The 12,550-nt window shown below is 41.1% G+C and overlaps 1 protein-coding gene across 2 annotated transcripts in view; it reads left to right on the top strand.

Moving 5' to 3' along the window:
- Positions 1 to 12,550, top strand: part of LOC141114289 (NXPE family member 1-like) — a 297,268-nt gene that overhangs the window by 146,766 nt on the left and 137,952 nt on the right. The window contains exon 1 of one of the 2 annotated variants that reach the window (XM_073607891.1): positions 9,975 to 10,207. The exons of the other annotated variant lie outside the window; for it this stretch is intronic. The gene's annotated coding sequence lies outside the window, so the exon portion shown is untranslated. Of the gene's footprint in view, positions 1 to 9,974; positions 10,208 to 12,550 lie in introns of those variants that run through there. 2 annotated transcript variants of the gene reach the window in all.

Below are 12,550 nucleotides of genomic sequence, written 5' to 3'. Positions count from 1 at the left end.
ATATAAGTATGGGTTGATAATCTATGCAAGTTAAATATATATATAATTGGAATAATAATACGGGTTAGACATGTTTATACTTAATGTTGTCTTTATTCAAGTTATGATAACTGTTACACTGTTACAATGTCAATATGCTACCGTAATCATTCTATGTATGCAGCAAATATTCAATAAAACCCTGTTTGATTAAAAAAAAAAAAAAAGTTCTGTATCTCAAGAGCATTTGAGCTCTTTGATGCTGATGGCAATGCAAAAGGATATACTAATGAACCTTGATTCTGATGATGTCATTGACAGAGTTGCAGAAACGAGTGAACTTCTACGAAACTTGCTGAATCCTTAGTGCAGTTATTTTGTTCTGTGATTTTAAATATAAAAAAGTATATGCCAAAAAATGTAATATATTTTGCTATTTGTTATGGTATTGAATCGTTCATTAACCACTTCAATACAGTGCATTTTCGCCCCCTTCCTGCCCAGGCCATTTTTCAGCTTTCAGTGCTGTCACATTTTGAATGACAATTGCGCGGTCATACAACACTGTACCCAAATGAAATTGTTATCATATTTGGGGGTACACATAACCAGATCTCCTGCAGACTATGTCTCCCTAAATATAGAGCCTCTCATATCCATAGTTAAAAATAAAACACGGGTCTGGTCCAAATTACCATTAGGAGTCTGGGGTCATATAAATTTAATCAAAATGATCCTATTACCCAAGATACTTTATGTTCTATGGCACACCCCTGTTTACTTGCCACTAAAACATTTTAAATCTCTAGAATCCCTCTTAAAGTCATTTGTCTGGGGCAATAATAGGCATAAATTAACATGTCAAGCCCCTAAAAACCCGACTGATCTTGGGGGTACGGCCCTACCTGATTTTAACTTATATTACATCGCAGCACAGTTATCCCAGCTTTTCCATCTAGACAAAACTGACAGTGAGAGATTCCTCAAGCTCATATGCCCGAAATGGGCGCAATACACCAAAGACCCGATATATGCAATAGCAGCGGATTTGGGCGGGATGGAACTAGGAGAAAGAAGATACACCATGCTGTACCACTATAGGAGAATATGGAACTTAGCAGCTTCTAGACTTGACATTCCACAGTTTAATGACTACACGCCACTATGGCACAATAAAAATCTTCAGGAGCTTAATAAAATAAATGACACTTTCATATGGTCCATACAGGGAATATTCTACCTACACCATATATCGAAAGATGGACAACTTAAAACCTTTGACCTACTTAAAGAAGAATTTACAATACAGGATCAGATGTTCTTTAGATTCTTACAAATCCGTCACGCGATAAAATCACAGTTCCCAGACTCTTGTCCTGGCCCTGCACCTAATGTTCTAATAGCTATAATTAAAAGCACAGACTCCCACAAATTGATCTCAGCCTTTTACAACTTACTTTTAACCCCTGTAGCTACTAAAATTGCATATGAAATTAAACCGAGATGGGAGAGAGAGGTAGGACTGATGGAGGATGAGGAGTGGGGTGAGGTATTGGAGGCCTGCAAAATTGTATCTCATAAACTTTCCGATCGGTTGACACAGCTTTACATTATACACAGGGCATATCTCACACCCCTCAGAGTGGCAAGATACAAGCGCACACAAACCGCCTCATGTCAGATGTGTGAGAGAGAGACGGGCACTTTTTTCCATCTACTCTGGGCATGCCCTAAGATAAAAGGCTTCTGGGAGCAAATTGTAGCATTTTTACACGATACAATGGGCTCCCCTCTGACTCTGGACCCTAAACAATGCATAGTTCCAGACACAACAGACAAATACAGCAAAATCTTTTTATCTGAAACACTCTTTGCAGGAAGAAAAGTCATAGCCAGGAAATGGATGAGGAAGGAGCCTCCCAGGGTAGTGGAATGGAAGGTGGAGATAAATAATACATTACCATACAAGAAATGTATATATATTAATAGAGGTTGTCCAGATAAGTACAACAAGATCTGGGACAGATGGCTCCAAGAATCCTCTACCTGTGTCTAGCATAAGCATATAAACACAGAGTGATTTAATAGATATAAGTATGGGTTGATAATCTATGCAAGTTAAATATATATATAATTGGAATAATAATACGGGTTAGACATGTTTATACTTAATGTTGTCTTTATTCAAGTTATGATAACTGTTACACTGTTACAATGTCAATATGCTACCGTAATCATTCTATGTATGCAGCAAATATTCAATAAAACCCTGTTTGATTAAAAAAAAAAAAAAAGTTCTGTATCTCAAGAGCATTTGAGCTCTTTGATGCTGATGGCAATCGAAAAGGATATACTAATGAACCTTGATTCTGATGATGTCATTGACAGAGTTGCAGAAACGAGTGAACTTCTACGAAACTTGCTGAATCCTTAGTGCAGTTATTTTGTTCTGTGATTTTGAATATAAAAAAGTATATGCCAAAAAATGTAATATATTTTGTTATTTGTTATTGTATTGAATCGTTCATTAACCACTTCAATACAGTGCATTTTCGCCCCCTTCCTGCCCAGGCCATTTTTCAGCTTTCAGTGCTGTCACATTTTGAATGACAATTGCGCGGTCATACAACACTGTACCCAAATGAAATTGTTATCATTTTTTCCCCACAAATAGAGCTTTTTTTTGTGGTATTTGATCACCTCTGCGGTTTTTATTTTTTGCGCTATAAACAAAAGAGTGACAAGTTTAAAAAAAAACAATAATGTTTACCTTTTGCGATAATAAATATCCATTTTTTTTTTCTTTAAAACACATTTTTTCTCAGTTTAAGCCGATATGTATTCTTGTACATATTTTTGGTAAAAAAATTTGCAATAAGTGTATATAGATTGGTTTGCGCAAAAGTTATAGCGTCTACAAAATAGGGTATAACATTTTAATTTTTAAAAAATTTTTTACTAGTAATGGCGGCGATCTGTGATTTTTATCGTGACTGCGATATTGCGGTGGACACATCGGACACTTTTGACACATATTTGGGACCATTCACATTTATACAGCGATCCGTGCTATAAAAATGCATTGATTACTGTATAAATGTGACAGGCAGGGAAGGGGTTAACACTAGGTGGTGATCGAGGGGTTAACTGTGTTTGCTAGGGAGTGATTCTAACTGTAGGGGGTGGGGACTCACTAGGGGAGGAGACCGATCGGTGTTCCTCTGTACTGGGAACATACCATCGGTCTCCTCTCCTCTGACAGGACCGTGAATCACACACAGATCGATGGTCCTGCTGTGTTACCAGTAATCGCGGGTGCCCGGCGGACATCGCGGCTGCCGGGCACGCTCACCGGGTGCCCAGTAAAACGGCGGGTGCCCCCTGGTGGGATGGGAAAGCGAGGCTGTCATATGACGCCCGCCCACCACGAGAGCTGCGCCGCCTGGCCGTCAATTGGCGGCCGGCGGTCAGCAAGCAGTTAAAGATGTTTCACCTTATAAATTGCATTCATTCTATCATTTATTATCATATATTTATATAATTCCAAATTACAAGTTACAGTGACTGAAGCAGGCTAAATATAACTAAAATACATCGAGAAACCGGTTGCCATTATTTGTAATTTGGTTTTTAAAAAAATGGGTTGCTCAGCTTAGAATGCCCGGGCCTATTTTTTGTCCCAGTCCGGGCCTGCACATGACCACTAAATATGAAGTAAACGTAATTACTAAATTTATTATAAGGTAGATACAGTTGTCATCATAATACATCAAATGCATAAACAGAAATACATATACCTCAAGCATGTACAGTATCATACATTGTAGCTATTACCAATCGGCTTGGCATTTCTGTATGTGCGAATAGACTGTGCACTTGCAAAGTGTAGTTCAGGGATATGCAATTAGCGGACCTCCAGCTGTTGCAAAACTACAAGTCCCATCATGCCTCTGCCTCTGGGTGTCATGCTTGTGGCTGTCAAAATCTTGCTATGCCTCATGGGACTTGTAGTTCTGCAACAGCTGGAGGTCCACTAATTGCATATCCCTGGTGTGGTTGCTCCAGAGCTTAGCAAATGAGGTAAAGCTTCACGTTGCAAAAAATACCCAATCATGTGCAAGGAAAAAAAAATGCATGTTCTCTTGCACATGATTGGATGATCAAAGTCAGTAGAGCTATTGCTTATTTTCTTAAGCTCTGGAGTAACTGCTCTTACAGAGTGCACAATGTATTTGCCTTTAGTAAATCAACCAGTCAAAGTCTTTGCAAGCCCAGTTATTAACTTGTAAATGCTGTGGTGACATTGTCACTGGACTGTATATACCAGCCTTTCTCAACTTTTCCAACAAAAAGAAACCCTTAAAGTGGATGTAAACCCGGATTTTTTTTATATGTCATAATGTAGAGCATAAGATTTCCTATCATTTGTTTGAGCCCAGTCCTTGCCACACAGAGCTAATCCAGCTCTGAGCAATCCTCTTTTATTGTTCAGTGAAATAAAACTTGACAAACAGAGAAAAACTTTGTCAAATCCTCCCCCTTGCTGTGAGTGACAGGTGATTTACATATCTTGTGCACTAGCCTAAGACATGCATTATTTTTTAATTCCCTCCCCCACTCCTTTCTTCAGCAGCTCTGCAAGGATTGGCTGTTCCACACCTCAGCATGATTTGGCAATCTGAAGTCATGTGGTTACTTTCCTGTCTTTTCACTGGATGTTAGAGATCATAGCAGAAGTTCAGTTAGAAATACACAGGAGAAAAAGCATATTGACAAGGGGAGTGTAGAGGTGGGCGGGGAGTCTACTGACATCACGACTCCACCCACCGAGCTCCAGACAACAGACCCACCCACAGAATCTGCAGTTTTTTGGGTCTAATAACAGACAGAGGGGAGACATTTGACAGGTAAAGATACATCCTGGAGGCATGTATATCCTTATAGATAACCCCTATGGCAGTAGTTTAGAAAGGATGACATTGGGTTTACATCCACTTTAAAATAACTTTCCAGTCTCAGAGAGCCCCTACTAAAAATAATTATATCTACAACTCATAAAAGATTAGTGTGATGGTCAGTGGGAAGAATGTTCCTTACCTTTGTGGTCATTGGGAAGAATTACCCCCCTCCCCCCCACAGATAACTAAGGAAAAAGAACAATGGTGTCAGTGGAAATTTATCTGAGAGGTAGAAATTGCTCAAGGAATCCATAACCAATAGAAGAAACCTAGGGTTCCATTGATCCCTGGTTGAGAAACCCTATATCCAGTACAGACAGCAGAACTGTGGGAGGGACCCAGTGCAGACTGTCTGCAGAAAAATACGATAGTGGGCAGATACAAGGCCAGTCACTCTGCACAAGGAGAAAACAGCAGTGGACAGTCTTTATTAACCGCTTGCCGACCGGCTCACATAGATATTTGTCGGCAGAAGGGCACGAACATGCATACTAACGTACCTGTACATTGCCCTTTAAGAAGTGGTTGGCGCGTGCGCGCACCCGCCTCGAGCTCCGTGAGTGTGATCGTGGATCCTGCAGACTCGATGTCCGCGGGGATGCCCACGATCGTCTCAGGGAGAGGGAGAACGGGGAAATGCTGATGTAAACAAGCATTTCCCTGTTCTGTCTAGTGACAGGACACTGATCACAGCTCCCTGTAATCGGGAGAGGTGATCAGTGTCGTGTCACACATAGCCACTCCCCCCACAGTTAGAATCACTCTCTAGGACACACTTAACCCCTTCACTGCCCCCTAGTGGTTAACTCCTTCACTACCAGTCACATTTACACAGTAATCAAGCATTTTTAATCGCATTGATCGCTGTATAAATGTGAATGGTCCCAAAATAGCGCCAAAAGTGTCCAATCTGTCCACCATAATGCTGCAGTCACAATAAAAAATCGCTGATCGTCGCCATTACTGGTAAAAAAAAAAATATTAATAAAAATGCCATAATACTATCCCCTATTTTGTAGACGCTATAACTTTTGCGCAAACCAACCAATAAACGCTTATTGTGACTTTATTCACTAAAAATATGTAGAAGAATACGTATCAGCCTAAACTGAGGAAAAAAAGTGTTTTTTTATATATTTTTGGGGGATATTTATTATAGGAAAAAGTAAAAAATAATGCTTTTTTTTCAAAATTGTCACTATTTTTTTGTTTATAGCGCAAAAAATAAAAACTGCAGAGGTGATCAAATACCACCAAAAGAAAGCTCTATTTGTGGGCAAAAAAGGATGTCAATTTTGTTTGGGAGCCATGTCGCACTACCGCACAATTGCTAGTTAAACGACGCAGTGCCAAATCGCAAAAAGTGCCAGCCAAATGGTCCGGGGCTTAAGTGGTTAATGGAGTTTCTTGCAGAGAGGCAAAGTTTTACACAGCGGGAGCCTGTCAGCAAGTCCCAGCCAATGATTCATTGTCCGGGACCTGCTGATCGGCTGCATACATTCACAGTCCAGAGCTCTATGCTGACATTCAATACAGAGCTCTGTACACAGGGACCGATCTCTGTGTTTCTTATCTCAGCAAAGTGAGGATGAGAAACTTAGAGATCAGTTAGTAAAAGCAGCACATTGTACACCCATTACACATAGTTAGGCACATATTTAACACCTTGATTACCCTAGACTAGAGCTGCACGATTCTGCCCAAAATGAGAATCACAATTTTTTTGCTTAGAATAAAAAGATCACGATTCTCTCACGATTCTCTCACGATTCTCACGGCATAAAATTTTTCACATTATACAAAAAAAAAATTGGGCTAACTTTACTGGTTAGTTTTTTTTTAAATTCATTTAATTGTAATTTTTTCCCAAAAAATTGCATTTGAACGACTGCTGCACAAATACAGTGTGACATAAAATATTGCAACAACCACCATTTTATTTTCTAGGGTCTCTACTAAAAAAAAATATATATTTATAATGTTTGGGGGTTCTAAGTAATTTTCTAGCAAAAAAAAATGATTTTAACTTGAAACCAACAAATGTCAGAAAAAGGTTTAGTGTTTAAGTGGTTAAACTTCCCTCATTTACACACCAAAGTGTATTCCTTTGATCTAAAGGACAAATTGTTACAATGTTTATACTTAAGTTCCACTGCTAAAGAATGTTGTGATTCTTGGCAGACTGAAGTTTTTTTTTCTTACTTTTGATGGCTGTCAGCTTCAGCGGAGCAAAGAGAAGTCTCTGCACAGAAAGAATTGGGAAATACTTTGTCAAGATCGCAAGAGAGAAAAAATCGCGATAACGATTCTTAACGATTAATCGTGCAGCTCAGCCTTAGATGTTAACCTCTTCCCAGCCAGTGTCATTAGTACAGTGACATTGTATAGTATTATCACTAATCACTGTATTAATGTCACTGGTGATGTCAGTGCCAGTTAGTCAGTTCCCCCCCGTATCAGTTAGTGTCAGATCGCCTACTGCACTGTCGCAGTCCCATTATAAGTCATTGAGCACCACCATTAGTAGTATAAAAAAGTGTAAAAAATAAAAATTCCAGTATCTATATTATAGTTTGTAGCACTTTAACTTTCACACAAATCAATCATTATACTCTTTAAAAAAAAAATATGTAGCAGAATACATTTTGGCCAAATCGTATGAAGACATTTTTTATTGGATTCGCTTTATAACAAAAAGTAAAAAATATTGTTTTTTTCTCCAAATTTTCAGTATTTTTTCATTTATAGCACAAAAAATGAAAAACCCAGGGGTGATCAAATACCACCAAAAGAAAGCTCTATTTGTGTGAAAAAAAATTAGCAAATTTCGTTTTGGTACAGCATTGCATGACCGCAAAATCACTAGTTAAATTTGTGCGGTGCTGAAAAGCAAAAAATGACCTGGTCATGAAGGAGGTAAACTCCAGAGCTAAAGGATTTGTTAAATTTATTAAGGCAATGCAAACAAAGGGAAAATCAATATACTTGTAATTACACAGACTTAAGGGCACTGTAAAGGGTGAAATGGTTAATTTCCCACTAGCATGCACTCAAATGTTATAGCAAGACTAAATTAAACTACAACCAGGTAACTAGAGTCTCTAAACAGCCTCAACCAGTTCAGAAGAAATAAAAGAGTTCTGGTGTACACCTTGTGTATACAACCCCAACAGTGGAGGGATGTACGTGTTTCTAGGCTTTCAAAGGGGCCTTTCTTTAGGTAGTGCATTTAAGAGTGAGGTTGGGGGGGCGTGGCTTGGCGCGCGGCTTGGATGGCTGCACATTAGAGGAGCTCTGTAAGACACACAGCCTTACAACCTGACACCCTTCCACAGAGCCTTCAATGCCGGGCAGAAAACTTCACAGCACCCCATAGACCCGATCCGTCAAGGGCTACCGTCATCCACTGCCAGAAATATAGCTGATTTGTTAAGACATAAGCCAGCAGCAGGTAGCAGCACGGCCGTTCCCAAGATGGCACCGATGCAACAGGCCGAGCACCATGATGAGGACTTCAGCGGTGATTCAGAATCGGCTGAGGACACAGGTAGGGGAAAATCCAGGTTAAATAAACCCCCGACCTATGCAGATATGTCCGGTTTCACAGCGGACATCAAATCTACATTTTCAGCGGCAATTACAGATTTGAAAACGAACCTTGTAGTTCTCACTTAGAAGCTGGCAGCAACAGAGCATGCAGGGAGGCAGAGAGACAAGGCACTTAACAGGCTTGATAAAGTCACAGTCTCCCACGCACAACACTTTATAGTCATGAAAAGGCATCTGGAGGACCTCGACAACAGGGGCAGGAGGAATAATATTAGGGTGCGAGGGATCCCTGAATCCGTGGAGGCAGACCAAATAGCCCCAGCACTCCAGAGAGTTTTCAATAGCCTTCTGGACAGGCAGGAAGAGACGGAAATTGAATTCGTCCAAGCTCACAGGGCACTCAGGCCCAGAGGCCCTGACACTGCTCCACCGCGTGATATAATCTGTTGTCTCCAGAACTTTCAATTGAAGGAGGACATAATGCGTAGAGCAAGAAGAAACAACAGGATTATCTTTAAAGGGGAAACCATAATGTTGTTTCAAGACTTATTACAGATTACTCTTAAAAAACGCAGAGCTTTATGCCCCTTACTTGACAAGCTCAGAGAAAGAGATTTCAGGTACACCTGGCGCTTCCCCTTTGCACTTATTGTGTCGGCGAATGGACACCAACATGTACTGCACACTCCATTGGACCTCCCGGATTTCTGTGCTGGACTAGGCCTAGACTTAGTGGAACTCCCTGATTGGTACGCTGACTTTGTCTTACCACCCCACGATAGGAGCCCAACTCGGTCCCCATTTTCTACGCCGGAAAAGAGACTTCCTAAGAAGATGAAACATGGCAAGACAGGAGGTTCCAAAACAGGCACTCCGAATCCGAGATCTATGTTGGACCAGGATCATGCAGAGGATTAGGGATCGGCCGAACCTACTATCATCAACCAGCAGTTCAGAATTTAGGCCACTAGCCTGGATTGTTGGCCCCTTAGGAAATTAGAGATTGTTGGAGGACATTTGATAACGTCTACATACAAAATGTGAATGGTGTTGAAATTATCCGGTATTGGACATTGAGGCCTAGTGTTAACGACGCCTTATTAGGAGAGAGAACATGAGTGGTCACGACACTTTGGAGGTGATGACCATGTGGAGTGATAAGATAGCTGATTGGCAGTTTTACTGCTTAGGTGGCGGTCGGGGATTCATTGTTCCACAGTTAGAGGGTGTAGAGGATCCCACGACCGATAGGGTGGATTAATCATATCCAAAAAGTATTTTATCTTTTAGGCTGTGTGTTACTTGGAGGCACGGTTTGCCAGTTACATTTCCTAGTTTAATTTTTTAACTCAGTTTACCGCTTTTACTTGTTTGCTTACCGAGCGGCCGCCTCCCTTTGCCCCACAAAGTGATCTGGTCCTACACGTAGTACACCAGATTCACTATAGTTCTCTAGATAGGGCCCTATCTAGAGGTTGACCTAAACTCTCTCACTCTTCCTATTTTTCTTTTCTTCTTCTAGACCTTTGACCATTCACGTTGTCCGCTTATAAGAATACTCTAACAGTGTTTTAGTATTTATTTCAGGCTCCCAGAATACAGCAGAGTCTGCACCATGGCCTATTCCTTCCTAGGACGCAACCCCATGGTGATTTCACACAACGTGCAGGGTTTGAACATTCCTGAAAAGCAAACTACGCTGCTCAGAGAAATCAAAAAAGGTAAGCCGCACTTTATAATGCTGCAGGAGACACATTTTAAGACCGGTCACGTGCCCAGGCTCACCGACTCAACCTTCACTAGGGCGTTTCATGCCACCAATGATCACACAAAAACAAAAGGGGTATCAATTCTAGTTAATAAGAATGTGCCCTTTGAATTGACAGAACAAATGACAGACATTGACGGCAGGTATATTTTTCTGAAAGGGAACTATGGGGGAATATCCATTACCATAGCAAATGTCTATTTCCCCGAATAAGGCTCACTTAATATTCTGTAAACAGATGGTCCATCAGTTACAGGAATTCTCCTCAGGGTGTCTGATATTGGGAGGGGATTTTAACATTCCTCTGAATCCTTTGACAGACACCTCGACCGGAAGCACCAGTAGCAGATACAAGACACTGAAAGGCATTAAAATTCTTCTCCATTCGCTCAAGCTGATAGACTCATGGAGATTTCTTAACCCGAATGGCCGTGATTACACGTTTTATTCAGCCCCTCATGAGAAATATGCCCGGTTAGATTATCTTTTTATATAACAAAATGATCTCTCTGTCCTCACAGAGGCTTGCATAGACAATCCATATCAGACCACGCACCAATAGCATTAACCTTAGATTTGACAAAGTCGCCACCAGAAGCCCAGACGTGGAGACTTAACTCCTCCATAATCTCGGATCCTACCCATCTATCTAAACTTAGGGAGTCTCTGAAAGATTTCTTTGATCACAACAACACATCTGCGATGGACCCACTAAAGGTCTGGGAGGCTCATAAGTGAGGGGGGAATTGATTTTGATAGGCTCCCGACGGAAAAAACAAAGAGAGAAAGAGATTAAGCATCTGATAGATCGCATTCACAATCTAGAATCTCTACACAAACAGTCCCTCTCGGTCAATACTGCCACTGAATTGCTAAACACCAGGAAGCATCTGCAAAAACTCTTTGACACGAAGGCCAAACGCTTCTTGTTTTTCAAGAAAAAGATTTATTATGAGGAGGGTAACAAACCTGGAAGGACATTGGCTAAGGCGCTGAGGGTACACACACATAGCAATAACATCTTGGGCATTAGACGAGCAAATGGCTCGTTGGATGTTTCCACAGAGTTGATTGCAAAACAATTCCATGCTTTCTACACTGATCTCTACAATTTACCGCAACAGCACAGACAGCCGGGAACGGCAGGGGACAGGTCCCAGATCATACGAGACTACTTAGACAAGAGTGGTCTTCCTTCATTGGACGATATAGAAGCCAACACTCTTGAATGCCCAATAGATGCGACTGAAATCAGACTTGCTATTAAAAATTTGAAATTAGGTAAGAGTCCAGGACCAGACGGGTACATGGCTATTTATTATAAAACATTCGCGGACTTACTGACAGACCCCTCGGCGGTGGCCTTGAACTCCATGTCTGACTCTAGGGAGATGACACCAGATTTACTCTCGACATTCATAACGGTCATACCAAAAGCGGGTAAGGACCCTTCTGAATGTGCCAGCTACCGTCCTATATCCTTGTTGAATATAGATGTAAAAATTTTCGCAAAAATACTTGCCAACAGACGGAGACCCTTCTTACAAAAATCAATTGTTCCAGAACAGTTCGGCTCCATGCCTAGTCGCGAGGCCAAAGACAATGTCATTAAATCCCTGTTACTAATACACAAGACTAGAACCAGCGATATCGAAGGCCTTCTCCTGTCCACCGATGCGGAGAAGGCCTTCGACCGAGTGGCCTGGGACTACATGCTGGCCACTTGCAGACATGTTGGTCTGGGTTCAAGGATGTTGGCATGGATCTCAGCTCTTTATCAAAATCCTACAGCAAGATTAAAAATAAATGGCACACTGTCTGAGCAGGTTCATATTGCAAATGGCACAAGACAGGGGTGTCCTTTGTCCCCTATCCTGTTCATATTGTCCCTAGAACCAGTTATCAGACAGATCAACACAAACCCTTCGGTAAGGGGACTACAGGTGAAGGACCGGGAGTTCAAGGTTGCCGCCTTCCGTGTTAGAAAATTCCCCTTTCAAATGGGACCATAAAAGACTTAAGTACTTAGGAGTAAATTTAACCCCGCAGATCTCTTCAATATACAAACAAAATTTTCCTCCATTACTGAAAAGCATAGACAGTGACCTACACAACTGGCACACAGGAACCTTTTCGTGGTTTGGCCGAGCGGCCATTATCAAAATTACCATCTTGCCCAGGCTTCTATATTTAATACGTACGTTGCCGATCAAATTACCAACCAATATGTTTAGGACTTTAAGAGCAATGTTCCTGAAATTCATTTGGGCACATAAAAAACCGAGAATCAAATACG

Source organism: Aquarana catesbeiana, linkage group LG12 (assembly GCF_042186555.1).
Source record: "Aquarana catesbeiana isolate 2022-GZ linkage group LG12, ASM4218655v1, whole genome shotgun sequence".
Classification (NCBI taxonomy): domain Eukaryota; kingdom Metazoa; phylum Chordata; class Amphibia; order Anura; family Ranidae; genus Aquarana; species Aquarana catesbeiana.
Note: the sequence above shows the minus strand (reverse complement) of the source record. Positions and strands in the feature narration are given on the sequence as shown.